Raw genomic sequence first — 12582 nt, forward strand, 5'->3', positions numbered from 1 at the left:
AGACAATTTGAAGGAGACTTGGCCTAGAAATTAGAAAGCAATCGTGGCTCAAGGTGGATACTTGCACAAAGTAATACTTAATATCGGAGGATTATTAGAGCAATATGCGTGATTTGAATGCCATTCGATTGACGCCGAAACAAAAAGATATAAAGGCAATTATCCTCTGGAAATATGAATTTATCCTTTAAGTTTGTTTCGATTCCCCGGAAGACAGAGTTTTCGGCTCTAGTTTATCCAATATTGAGTCATCAAAACAGTGTCCAGAAACCGAAGTTTCTCAACACAATTACAACTCCTAAACCAATCAATTAAGCTTAATATAAAAAGACTATCCCAACAAGTTCATCGTCCGAGATTTTGCCGAAATATTGACCTCTTAATGACCAGTAGTACGTAGGCAAAAGTATTCAATCAATGCCCGTTCTAATATTTAGTTCATTGATCCAGGACTACATGCCAAATAACCACACATGGCTGGAATTTTTCCTTAAAGCTATTTTTCATTCAAAACAATTTATTGCACCTAAATATTCATTCAAGTTTGCTATTTATATAAAAAAGTTGGCCTCGAGCCAAAACTGGAATCGGATTTTATTCGAGTAGATTGCATGCCGATCAAATTGTTTTACGTAAAATGTGGTGCACCAACTCTGGATGTGGAGATGTTTTTCACGTGATAAATGGAAAGTTTTCGGCATGTGTGTACGTGCCTTGTGGCTAACTAAAAGTCAAGGTTAATCAGTTATAAAGTTTGTTAATGGGAACGTCTGTGCGTCAGGAAGTTTGTTTTAATTTACGAGTTCGGTGTTGAGTATTTCTTTCTTCTTGCTGAATCTCTATAGGATCCAGCGTATCGAATCTGATCTAAATACTGAGCATTTCAAGGACAAAAGTTCAAAAATTTGTATCCAGAAAAGAAATATTGTATAACTACAATAAGTATGGTACGGGTTTACCTCCGCGTGATCCACCGAATGTTTTGGAGAAGAACCGACCCTTGCAGCAGTGATTCCGGTGATGCTAGTGCTATTTGAACCACAAATCTTGCAGTTTTTCATCACAAATTATGATAAAAAAATCCTTAAAATCTACAATCATGCATAAAGACCCATTTTCATGATGATAGTTTCTGTGATAGTTGCTCTTACGATAGTTATCGCCACAAATGTCACCATATAGACGACGCAATAATCACTACTGCGACGGCGCCATCTCACTTGACTGGATACTTCAGAGTCCTCTATCGACAGTTAGGAAACTATCGCGACAACTGTCATCAAAAATCAAGCGTGATAGTTCTCTTCTGCCTGATAATTATTTTTCTGAATTGATTAGTTCGGTGTCCTTTACATCACCACCGTGGTTACTATAAGAAAACTTTCGTGAGAGTACTATCTGAACAGTACTAGTGAGATTGCGAGTACTATCGAGAAAATGAGCAGGATTTCACATTTTAAACAAAGTTACAAGTCAAACAAAGTGCAGCTAAAAATAGGGAGGATAGATTAAGTTTTGCCGGCATCAACTGGCTATCCTGGAAATGCAGTTCAATTCTTCCTGCCAAAAACTTTATAAGAATTACACAATGAGTCACTATGGATGAAATCTGAACAATTCAACATTACCTCCTTCAGAAATCTGTAGAGAACGCAAGATAGAGGGGTGCAATTATCTGGAACCGAGATGAAAAAGAAAGCGCTGGGAAAAAATGTAATTGCACATGTAAATTGAAGAATTTCAACAACAATTTATGAACTAATAAAAAATTAAAATTTTGAGAAAGAATAATTAAGAAGAATTTTAAAACACCTCAGCAGACAAAAAAAAAAACTTAAAACCCATTTGGGGAGAGATTATTACATCTGGCTAAAAGAAGATTCCACGAAATGACTCAGGATGATTATTGACATTACACATGGCTGAAGTTTGAAGGAACTATTTTGACTTTTGACAGCACCTTCAGTTTTGTCAGAAACCGGATTCAAGAACCTCTAGTAAGGAGAAAATTATAGTCGAAAAATTAAGAACATGGTGATGTTATCTAATGCAAAGGAAGACATAGGAATTAGAATGGTTAAAGGCTGTTTTTCATTATACAGTATGTCCTCAGATGGGGTTACCAAAAGGAAAAAAATTCTTATTTTTCATTTTACGAAAGCAATGTATTTTTTATGAAAGCTTTTGCTGACTCCAAAACGGTTGAATCAGTTCTTACCGTTTCTATTTTTTTTTTTCGTTACAGAGACATACCGAAAAATAGGTCCATTTAGTTGAAAATTTTTCTAAGTCCCGAAAATTAAGTCCTATTATTATGGAGACCTTAAACAAGAATTAAATTAAATGACAACGTAGTCGAAAGAGCAACGAGTTTACCTGTTAACTGCATCGAAGACTGATGCTGTGCATTCAAGAAGGTGGCGAAGGGATTGAGTGAAATTTTTATTTGCAGTCTCTTCTTTTTTGTTGAAATATTGTAATGAACACTTAATAAATAAAAGTTTTGCCTACGATTGGTATGAAAATGAGAATTAATTTTTGGGACTTTTGTGAAACCTTTCATGAAAAATACATTTTTCTTATAAAATAAAAACTAAGAAACTTTCTCCTCTTGGCAACCCCATCTGAGCACATATTGTATATTCCGTTCCATACACATTACGTACAATTTGATAGTGCACAACTGATAGAACTGGCGACATGTAAACGGAACGGAGAAACGATACAGGTCATTTTCTCTATAGAATAATTTACAGACCGTTTACGGAATGGATATGGAAAGGAATATATAGTGGAAATCAACCTTACGAGGTAGTCTTGGAAATGATTATGCAATTCTGTTACACATATGGGCCGGTCCAATAAATAGAACCCTAACCGGAGGGGACGTGGGGGCCTTAGTGTCTATAAAACAAACCGAAGGACTACAGCTCTACGGCCTCAAGCAAAGAAGAGCTAGAGCTCCTCGCTGAGAATCGCGTCCCAGGTTCGCGATAGAGAAACTCCGGGTCAACCAACCTTTTCATACCATACGTAGCAGGTGTATCCGACCAAATAGGATGATTTGGAGATAAATTTAATATTAGAACAATTTTTAGGGCAGAAACGCACTAAGTGCGAAACACACCAAGGCAAAACCACATAACGAGAACGAACCTATAAAAATGTATATAAAATTTTTTATGGCTGTGAGAAATTTTATATTGGCGGAACATCTGGACGCTCATAAAAGAGAATTAAAGAATACCGAAATTAGTTTAAAAATGGAGAAATACATAAGTCAAATATAGGCCGACACGACTTTGATAATGGTCACATAATTTAATGGAACGATGTTGGGATCATTACCAAGGAACCACTATTAAAGAGTTGTAAAATCAAAGAAAGTGCATGTACTTTACTTAATAAAAATGATGTGTAGCCTCTTATTCAGCAAACATGGATAGCACTTGGTTAGCTATGCTTGAATATGAAGACAACCTCGGACTCATAGAAAGAGACTAAAAACTGTTAAATACCACATAAGGCAATCACCATCACAGAAAGGGAAATTAAAAAAAAGATAGGTGAAGACAGTGTCAGATTTGCGACTGAAACGTTGAAAACAGTGTTCGTTGTGAGCTCTTAATAAAAAGTAAATATTATTCCAAAGTTAGTTTTAACTGAGAATAGTGTGCATTTCCACCACTCCAACAACCCCTACTGTTGTATGAGGTGTTATTCTCAAATAATAAAAGAAAGATTGAATAATCCGCTTTAAACTACAATCTTGACAAAATAATGACGAAGAGATAGGACAACAATTACAAACAACGAACCTTAGTTCATCCGAACTCCTCCAAACAAAAAACATCGATCTATCAACTAATTGTAAAAATAGACACAGATGAGGTGAGAAAAGGCTGAAAACTAAAGAATAACTAAAGAATAATGCACGAAAGGGGCCTCAGAGGAGAAAGAAAGTTATTCGAAGATGACGAATCGACTCTTAACATTCTTCCTTCTTCTAATGAAGTAATTCGAAGAATACCAACCCATTGCAGGTAGAGGAGAGGAGAATATAATCGATTTGAAATAGGTCTAGTGCTGGTGTTGCTGGCAGCGAACTGCCACAAAGAGCTCATGATATTAAGAAATTTTAGAAGATAAACGTTTAAGACTACTACGATTTATTTATAAAAATAGACTAAATCTCAGTTTGAAAGAGTCAAAATTACTGGAGAACACACGTGCCTTTTGAGTGAAAAAATGCGGTAATTTTGTGAAATTATTATTATTTTTTCAATCAACTCAAATTGATTTAATGGTTAAATTGTTCAGGGGATTTCATACTTCTTTCCCCTGGACACTGATGCAAATTTAGTGGACTGCTTCCGCTGCTGGTTCTGGTCGAAGGACCACTCTCGATTTTTGTCAGACGAGAGAAACTGAATTGAAACTCGTTTCAGTTTCACTCCTTTGAGTATGTATTTTACAAATATGTTTAATCTAAGTTCTTTTCTCCGAGAGTACCTCGTCGCTGATGATTTCAAGAGTAAAAGCTGACATGACAATCGAGTGGAAACCTCAATTCCCCACTCCTAATCTCTCTTCTGCTATCTTAGTGACCATAGAGCTAGAACTCGTGAGTTTGGAGGATCTCCGCAGTCTGAGAATTAGCCTTTTGTCGGCCTCTAGTTTTTTACCTTTTGAAACCACCAGATGTTGCCTCCAAACTCTGGTCCTTCGAGTCCAGCATCGCACGGATGTATGACTTCTTGGGAAATTTCAGCTATGTGGTTTTTATTTTACCAGCGGTAAACCGTACAGCCAACAACTGTTACATACCACTTAGTGATGGTACCTCGGGTTTAGGATAAACCTTTCGGCATATTTTATTGTCAACCTTCGGAATTCCCATAAAGTCTGTACTGTGTTCGGGCAGTTAAATGAAGATTTAACAAGACAAAATGCGAGTATTCCTTCCCTTGCTTCTGCTGATTTAGCGGTTAAGCCGTTCGATAACTGTTACCGTTTTTGAGATATTGATTCTAAAACAACGCATTCTGCTCGAATATTTTTAAGTCGCCAGATTATTTACGGCACTTTAACCTGACATTGGTACCAAACAATTATTATTGAATACGTCCTAATAAACACACACAGAAAATCGCAAAAAAAGACTAAATCCGGTTGTTTGGACCCACATTATAGCTTATTACACACGGGTTGCCATGGTGTAATTAGACAATTACATGTAATAATATTTACATGACAGTAAAAAGTTAACATACCCATCAAATCCGATAATGCGGTTTACCAACGTAAAGGAAAATTTGGTGAGCTTCATGAGATGTAAATAAATTCTGGCTTAATTGTATAATAATTACGTTAATTGTTTACCTTTTACTATAAAAGTGTGTAATGTGTAGTTTCACTAATTATAAATGTAACATTAATTCGGTACTAATTGTTTGATCTTACAGTGAAACTCTGCTTTTTCCAAGAATATCCCACCGTTAAACAAATCTTCAAAATAATAGATCATAGCAGACAAGGGAGTTACGATTAGATAAAAAAGTTATATTGATAATAGGATCAGTAAGTTAATTACTGTTTACACTAATTGTACTCACTAAAAATAGGCTGATTAATGTTTTCTTGGAAAAAGCATTTTTTTCCTTTCAACGGCCAATCGACACTTTTCCCTCTCAAGTGGATCGAATTTAGACCAACACTCCTCTGGATGAATGTATATTTTCCAAGTCATAAACTATATTAAAATATCAAGTTTATGACCCATCAGGTATACAGTTACTCATCTCTGTGGAACTTGGACTAAAAATAACCCAACCTTGGGGTACAGAACTTTGCATATTTTGGTGTTAAATTTAGGCTTTCTTTGTTGAAAATCCTAATTTTCATTCGCAAGTATAAGGATGCAAGATGAAAGAAGTATTTTGAGGGATAGAGGCATCTATCACGATTAGCACTGTACTAAACGACTTTAAAACTCATTGAAAAACTCTTTAAAATGAATCAATTTTTACAAGAATGAAAATTTTTGTGATTAGAGTAGAGAATAAGCTAATTGATGAATGACCGTGGTTACGGCTTAGTTAAATCAAGGTTGTTGAAGGCTGATGACCAGCTTTAATAACTTCAACCGAAAGTGTGTTTAATTCGTTGCGAATTTAATAACGAAATGCCAGTGAAGTTCAAAAATAGGAATAAGTAAAGTATGATTGATCACCTTTGAGATTTTCGGTGCGGCTAGATGTAGCTTGAAATAACAAAAAGATTCTGTTAGATATCCGTAAGAAATTTCAGAGTTTAAATAGATTATACATTAGTGGGTATATCAGAATTGTTCTGCCAACTGTTTACTGTAGGTTCCTGTGATCGAAATAAGAAATAAAGTTTATATAAACAAATGTCTAATTGCACTTTAGTTTAGAGATACAGGCGCGCACTTACCTCCGCCACTGGCTGATATACAAAAGATAGGAGTTTTTGATTTTGTACCCGTCGATATACTGAACTTGCACCCAAACTTTGTTTGAAATATCTCAAGAGCTTATAAAATGAAAAAAATTAAAACCTTCTTTTTTAGTTGAGTTGTGAAAATTCACTTAATCAAAAAAATATTTTTTATTACTAAACAATTTGAAATACAACAAACTAAGGAGAGGCAAACAATTTGCTGAACACATTGGCGCATATGATGAACTAATTTAAACGAAATGTTATATTGAGCTTTACAACTTTTTATAACTAAAAAGAACACATGACACCCATATCTCCGCTACTGGTGAATGGTTAATATTGATAATTTTTTTAATTATATCAACCGATATGCTAAGCTCATGTTAAAAATTTGGTTAAAAAATCATAACCGTTTAGAAATTAAAAAATGAAAACTTTTTTTTAAACTTCAACACCCTGTATCTTGAAACTAAAGGATAGTTAGACAGTTGTTTATACAAATTTTATTTCTTATTTCAGTCGCAGGTACCTACAGTAAGCAGCTGGTAGAACAATTCTGATACACCCTGTATAATAAACAAAAAATTGAGATTTTTGTGGAGAATAATCGACTTGAAAAAATTTGGAAACTACTTACGTTTAGTAATATAATTCCTCTGAAACTTCATTTATGATTGCACTTAAAAATGTATCCCAATATTGGCGGCTTTAGGGACGTTAGTTTAGCCCTTTTGAATAGAAAAAGGGTCATTACCATATCGACTTCGGAGTCATTTTGATTTTTTCCTGTTTAAGAAATTCTGGAATCATATTTTGGCCATTTAGATTCATGTGTTTCATGGTTTCAAGTTTCGATGGACGAAATCCAAAAAAATGTTATTACAAATAGTTGGTTGTAGCATTAAAGCAAGATGACAGGTTATTTCAGGTTTCATGAATCCATGAATAGACCTAGGTTACTCAAAAAACGTAGGTTCAATCCAGGATAGATAATTAAAGCTGTTTTTTTGGTTTTTTTACCTCCGCTTTCACGAATTTCACAGTTGGAAGACAGTGGCATACCACTGTTCAAAAAGCCTGAAGCGAATTTTCTAAAAATGAGACTAAATATTTTTTTTTAATTTCTGGTCTTTTCTTCATACCGCTTTGTTATGACTGCGGTTCTTCCATATCGTCTTCAACCTGCCATATTGCATGGAAAACTCTGTTACCTTTCACGATTTAAAGAAAACATCAACAAAGACAGCGTATTTTCCAACAGCTAGAATCTGCGATGTTATTTTCTTATTTTCCTTTATTACGTCCCTGTGTTTTTATATTATCTTAATTTACAGACTTTATAGAACACTAAAAAATTTTAACTTTTACAGCTTTTCTGTCGAATACTTCGGCGTACGTGCGTTATGATTATTATACTACAAAGTTGAACAAAAAAATTGAAGGTACTTCAAAAACTGGAAGAAATGCGTGCAAAATACTACAAATTAGAGAGAAAAAATTCCAGCCTGTTAAATTTACGGTGTAATCCAGACAAAAAGTTTAGGATTTTTGGGATTTCTAGAAAATAAGCGGCAAGGTCACTTTATGTTTTCAGAACATGATGTGAAATTGAAACAAAGAGAGATAAAAATCAGGCTACCTGAAAATTTAAAGCAAAAGTGCAGGTTAGGTACAGGAGAATCGATTTCCATTCAAAGCTAAGGGAAAAGGAGTACTACTGCAAAAATGAGAGAAAAATATCCAGTTTTGTCATGTGTTTACTTCAAAACATGATAAACTATTGTCAAACACAAAAAAATGAATCAAATCTAAATTTAACAGGTAAATTAACTTCAAAAAAGTGGTTTAATTGCGAACAAGCAATTATGAATTTCAAATTGCCTAGTAGGACGTAGTTATTAAATAATAAATATATTTCCCTGATCTATTAGCCTCCTAACAAATTATATGTAATATTAATTAAAACAGTTTAATGTTCAAAATATGTTCGACAATTAACTTTTTGCAAAACGTGTGCCATTAATTGATGAATTAGACTAAAATATATGTGTTTGCGTTTTGCATTCGCTTACAAGTGCGTGAGCATTCCTCTTCCTGTTTTTTTGCCAACGAAAATTAGCGAACATAAAAAGACTAAAAACCAAACTTTTCAATTAAAGGAATTATAGTCTGTATTAAATACACATTACTCACTACAAAAACAATTTGTTTCTTGGCAGACAAAAAATTCCCCAGTCTAATTGTGCGGACGTACATGTACGTCGGCAAATTTAATTACATCTTTGAATGAAAAGCACCATTAGTTTGGGCAAAATATTTTAATGTGAATCATGAGATAAATTCAAATAATTTCATAGTATAAGCAGCGTAATTCCTGATTATGCTCGTCGTTTAGGTAGTTATCTACGTAGATATTCGTAAACTTGTTATAGTTTAGAGAGGTGCTTGCTGTGATAATACCCAATGGTCATCAAGGAGATAAGATAAAATAACAGCGTAATGGAAGAGGCAATAAACCCGGATTTAATTTTAAATTCAAAATTGATTGTGGAATCGTCATTGAATCGCGATAAATTCTTGAGAAGGTTAATTAATATTTCGCTAAGTAAAATCAGAAAAGGTATGAATTCAAGGTTGGGTGAAGCACTAGAACTTGGTGCAGTCAATCTATAGAAATGCAACGTAATGAGACATTCTTATTTTAATAAATTGATTTTAGTCTAGACATATAAATAAAGCGAGTATTAAATTGCCCATCAGTAATATCTGACAACGAAAAAAAGCGATTGACGCAAAATGCAGGAAAATAGATCGGATTTTTATTTTTATAACATTCTTAAATAGATATGATTTATTTTCGGGGCTTAGATGTGCAATATATAAACCAAATGGCACGAATTGACGCAAGAAAAAGTCGGTAGGTACTTAAATAAATCCCTATTTAAAGCCTGCAAGCATTGGCTCCATATCAACTTCATAGTCAATGGATTATGCACGCAAGTAAGATAAGTTCGAATATTGAAGCTCATTATATTCATGAAATTTGCTTTGTACACGTGTGGCGTGAAACTGTTAAGAGAGTTCGTGAATTTGTGTTTATATAAGGCAGAATATTTATAAATATGTTAATTTCTAGGTTTCGTCTAATAGTACTAACAGTACCCATAGTTGCAGTTGAATAATCCTTAATAAGCACGAAGTAGATATGAAAACCCGGTTCATTATTACTTTATGGGGTTTATCAAATTTTTCCATTAGGAAATGACGAAATGGAAAAAAAATTACTGTACACTTGGACATTCGAAATAAACAGGCAACGAATTTTCAGAATTTGAGGATAAGAATTCAGAATTGGGGTTCACATCAATTTAGCCCAACAAAAATGAACCATTTCTTTTTTGAAGAAGTGACTTCTTTGATATTGTAATGCGTGATTCTTTGCAAAAAATTGTACATTTTTTCTTTTTTTTTTTCATTATTTTTCATATAAATATCTGCAGTATCTGCAAGCTTTCGGGACCGTGGAGTGAATTGGAGTGCTGGGTGGGGTAAAATAAATCACAAACATAGTTGGATAATGAATAAATCATGTAATGAAACTAACCTAATCGCAACCAAACCCACCAAACCCTAAACTAACCCAATTTCCCCCAACTGACCCCAAAACTTGCCAATTACTGGCAGATATCGCATGATATTTAAAAAGAGAAATACAATTTTATAAAATGACGGAATTTCCATACCGACGCAGGATGTGGAGGATATCCCTAGGTATAAATACCCAATTCACCCAACATCAAGAGAAAAATCTAAGACTCACATTTCTCCAATCTCAGACAAAATTTTAAAATACACACAAGGAAAAAAGTTAAACATGATAAAAATCGGTATCCAAATTTAAACAATCATAAAGCTTTTACGAACGATATAATCTTCATGTGTCTTTCACGGGTAACCCCAAGTTCAAGGTATCAAACTCGATCAAATGATTAAACTATCAAATAATTGATGAATGTCGATAGAATATTTCTTACAAGGTGGCCGAAAGATGTGTAAAAATGTAAAAATAAATAAAATTTCTAAGTTATCTGATGGAATTTTATTAATTTCTTGTTTCTATATTTAACTAAGGCTGTCTTTATACCTGTTAACTTGAAATTGATTTTATCTGGGGTTTAAAAAAAAAATGGGCCCGTCTCGGTAAAAACTGTAATATTATCAGCTTGAATATTAATTTAGAAAAATACAGTTTTTACCGAATGCCGAAGAAGCTACATAGTTTTTAATTCGAGATAAAATCGATCCCATGTTTCTAAGAACCGAAGTGATTTTTTTTCATTTTTGTACACATTTATTAAGTTACCTTGCAGGGAATATTCATCGACCTTAATCCCGCTTTTTACGATTATCCGTCGATTATCTTTGAGACTATCGAACGCACATGGGGAATACATCCCTTGCAAAATGGTTACGATGGTTTAAATTTGGATGCTGATTTTCAACATCTGTAACTTCTTTCCTTACGTGTATTTCAGGGCTTTAATTTCACATTATATACAAGGAGAACGAACATATACGATGCCAATAATGCAAGATTGAAGATGGTGCTTTCCATCTTTGATTGAAAATCCAACAATAGCAAATAAATGTCGAAGTAGTATCTAATAAAAGTTATCCAAATTTTTAACTGCCCTACTTTGAAAATTTGAAAGATCTGCATACAATGGAGGACAATGAGAATAACTTTTCAATTTGAACTTTTCTCTTTTCATAGTTTCATGGTACCACTTTGATCTTGTGGAGGATTCTTTTGAAAATTGAATGAAAGGCAGCGTTGTATCGGATTTCTGAGAAGAAAATTTTTAAAATACATTGGGGCTGTTAAGAATATTGACTCCCATATCATGTCTGTTCAGGTTACTACTAAATCGAAATTGTAAAAAATGTAAACAAATTATAAAAAAATATGTAAAAAATTATCAATGAGATTGAGAGAAACTCAGAAATTCATTCATTTTGTTTATTTGTATTCTCAATAAATGTGTATAAAATGATACAAAGCTAAATATTTTCAAAAACTCAGGTTACTATAAAATTGGAAGAAAGAACCAAGTAATGTTATGTTACTAAATAAATGAGGTAATAGACCTATTTAACTACTAAATGAAAATTACAAGAATCAGGTCAATATAGACACCCCGAAATAAAATGAAAGAGAACGGCTTGAATGAGATCGAGAATAACTTTTTTGTTTCATTCATTCGAATTCTAAATCAATACATGTACGTTATCCTATGGAAAAACATGTTTAAAAATGTGCACAAAAATATTCAAAATGGCTTCAAACCCAGAACTAAACGCTTTTCGCGATTCTGATCTTACTCGTAAATTATTTTTAAAATAACACGAGGATGGTAGTTTTTGAAATATAAAAAAGCTTCTAAAAATTTGGTAAATTTTTTGAAATTTTACGATATTTCTAACTTGAGGATTATCCCAAATTATAGGGTCCCTAACTCGACTTTTGAGGTGGGAACCTCAACTACAATTTTTCTTATCCACTTTGCCTCTATTTCTTCTCTTATCTGTACGCTCGCTCTGTTGCTGTCTTTATCGGTTGTGATTGTGTTCTGTATAAGTTTTGTGTACGTTTTATAAAGGCCTGCTAAACCAACATACTCCAACTGTTGAAGGTTGATTGGCAGGTGCAAATCCAGAATAGCGGGAAACGGGATTTTTTGTATCGATACAAAATTTTAAACACGTAGGTATATCCACACAGACATTACTGATAAATTCAACCTTCCTACCTACATCAGCCTCTCAGGCAGGACCGACTTGAAACTTATTATGCGGAAGATCACACGGGGAATAACTCTTTCGATACAAATATCAACGTTTGTATTGAGTTTCGAAACCTATTTCTATATTCCCTCGAACCGTGACAAACTGAGTAAATTAAAGGCTTTTGTGGAAGATCTACGGAGCGGCATATGAGATTTTCAGAATAGCGCCAAAAAAATTGAGTTTCGAAATCTATTTCTATATTCCCTCGAACCGTGACAAACTGGGTAAATTAAAGGCTTCTGTGGAAGACCTACGGAGCGGCACATGAGA

The 12582-nt window shown here is 33.7% G+C and overlaps 1 protein-coding gene across 2 annotated transcripts in view; it reads right to left on the reverse strand.

Annotated features, from left to right (window-relative positions):
• Positions 1 to 12582, reverse strand: part of LOC136416046 (uncharacterized) — a 31892-nt gene that overhangs the window by 15624 nt on the left and 3686 nt on the right. The gene's annotated exons all lie outside the window — the stretch shown is intronic.

The sequence above is a fragment of the Euwallacea similis genome, chromosome 22, assembly GCF_039881205.1.
Source record: "Euwallacea similis isolate ESF13 chromosome 22, ESF131.1, whole genome shotgun sequence".
Taxonomy (NCBI): Eukaryota; Metazoa; Arthropoda; class Insecta; order Coleoptera; family Curculionidae; genus Euwallacea; species Euwallacea similis.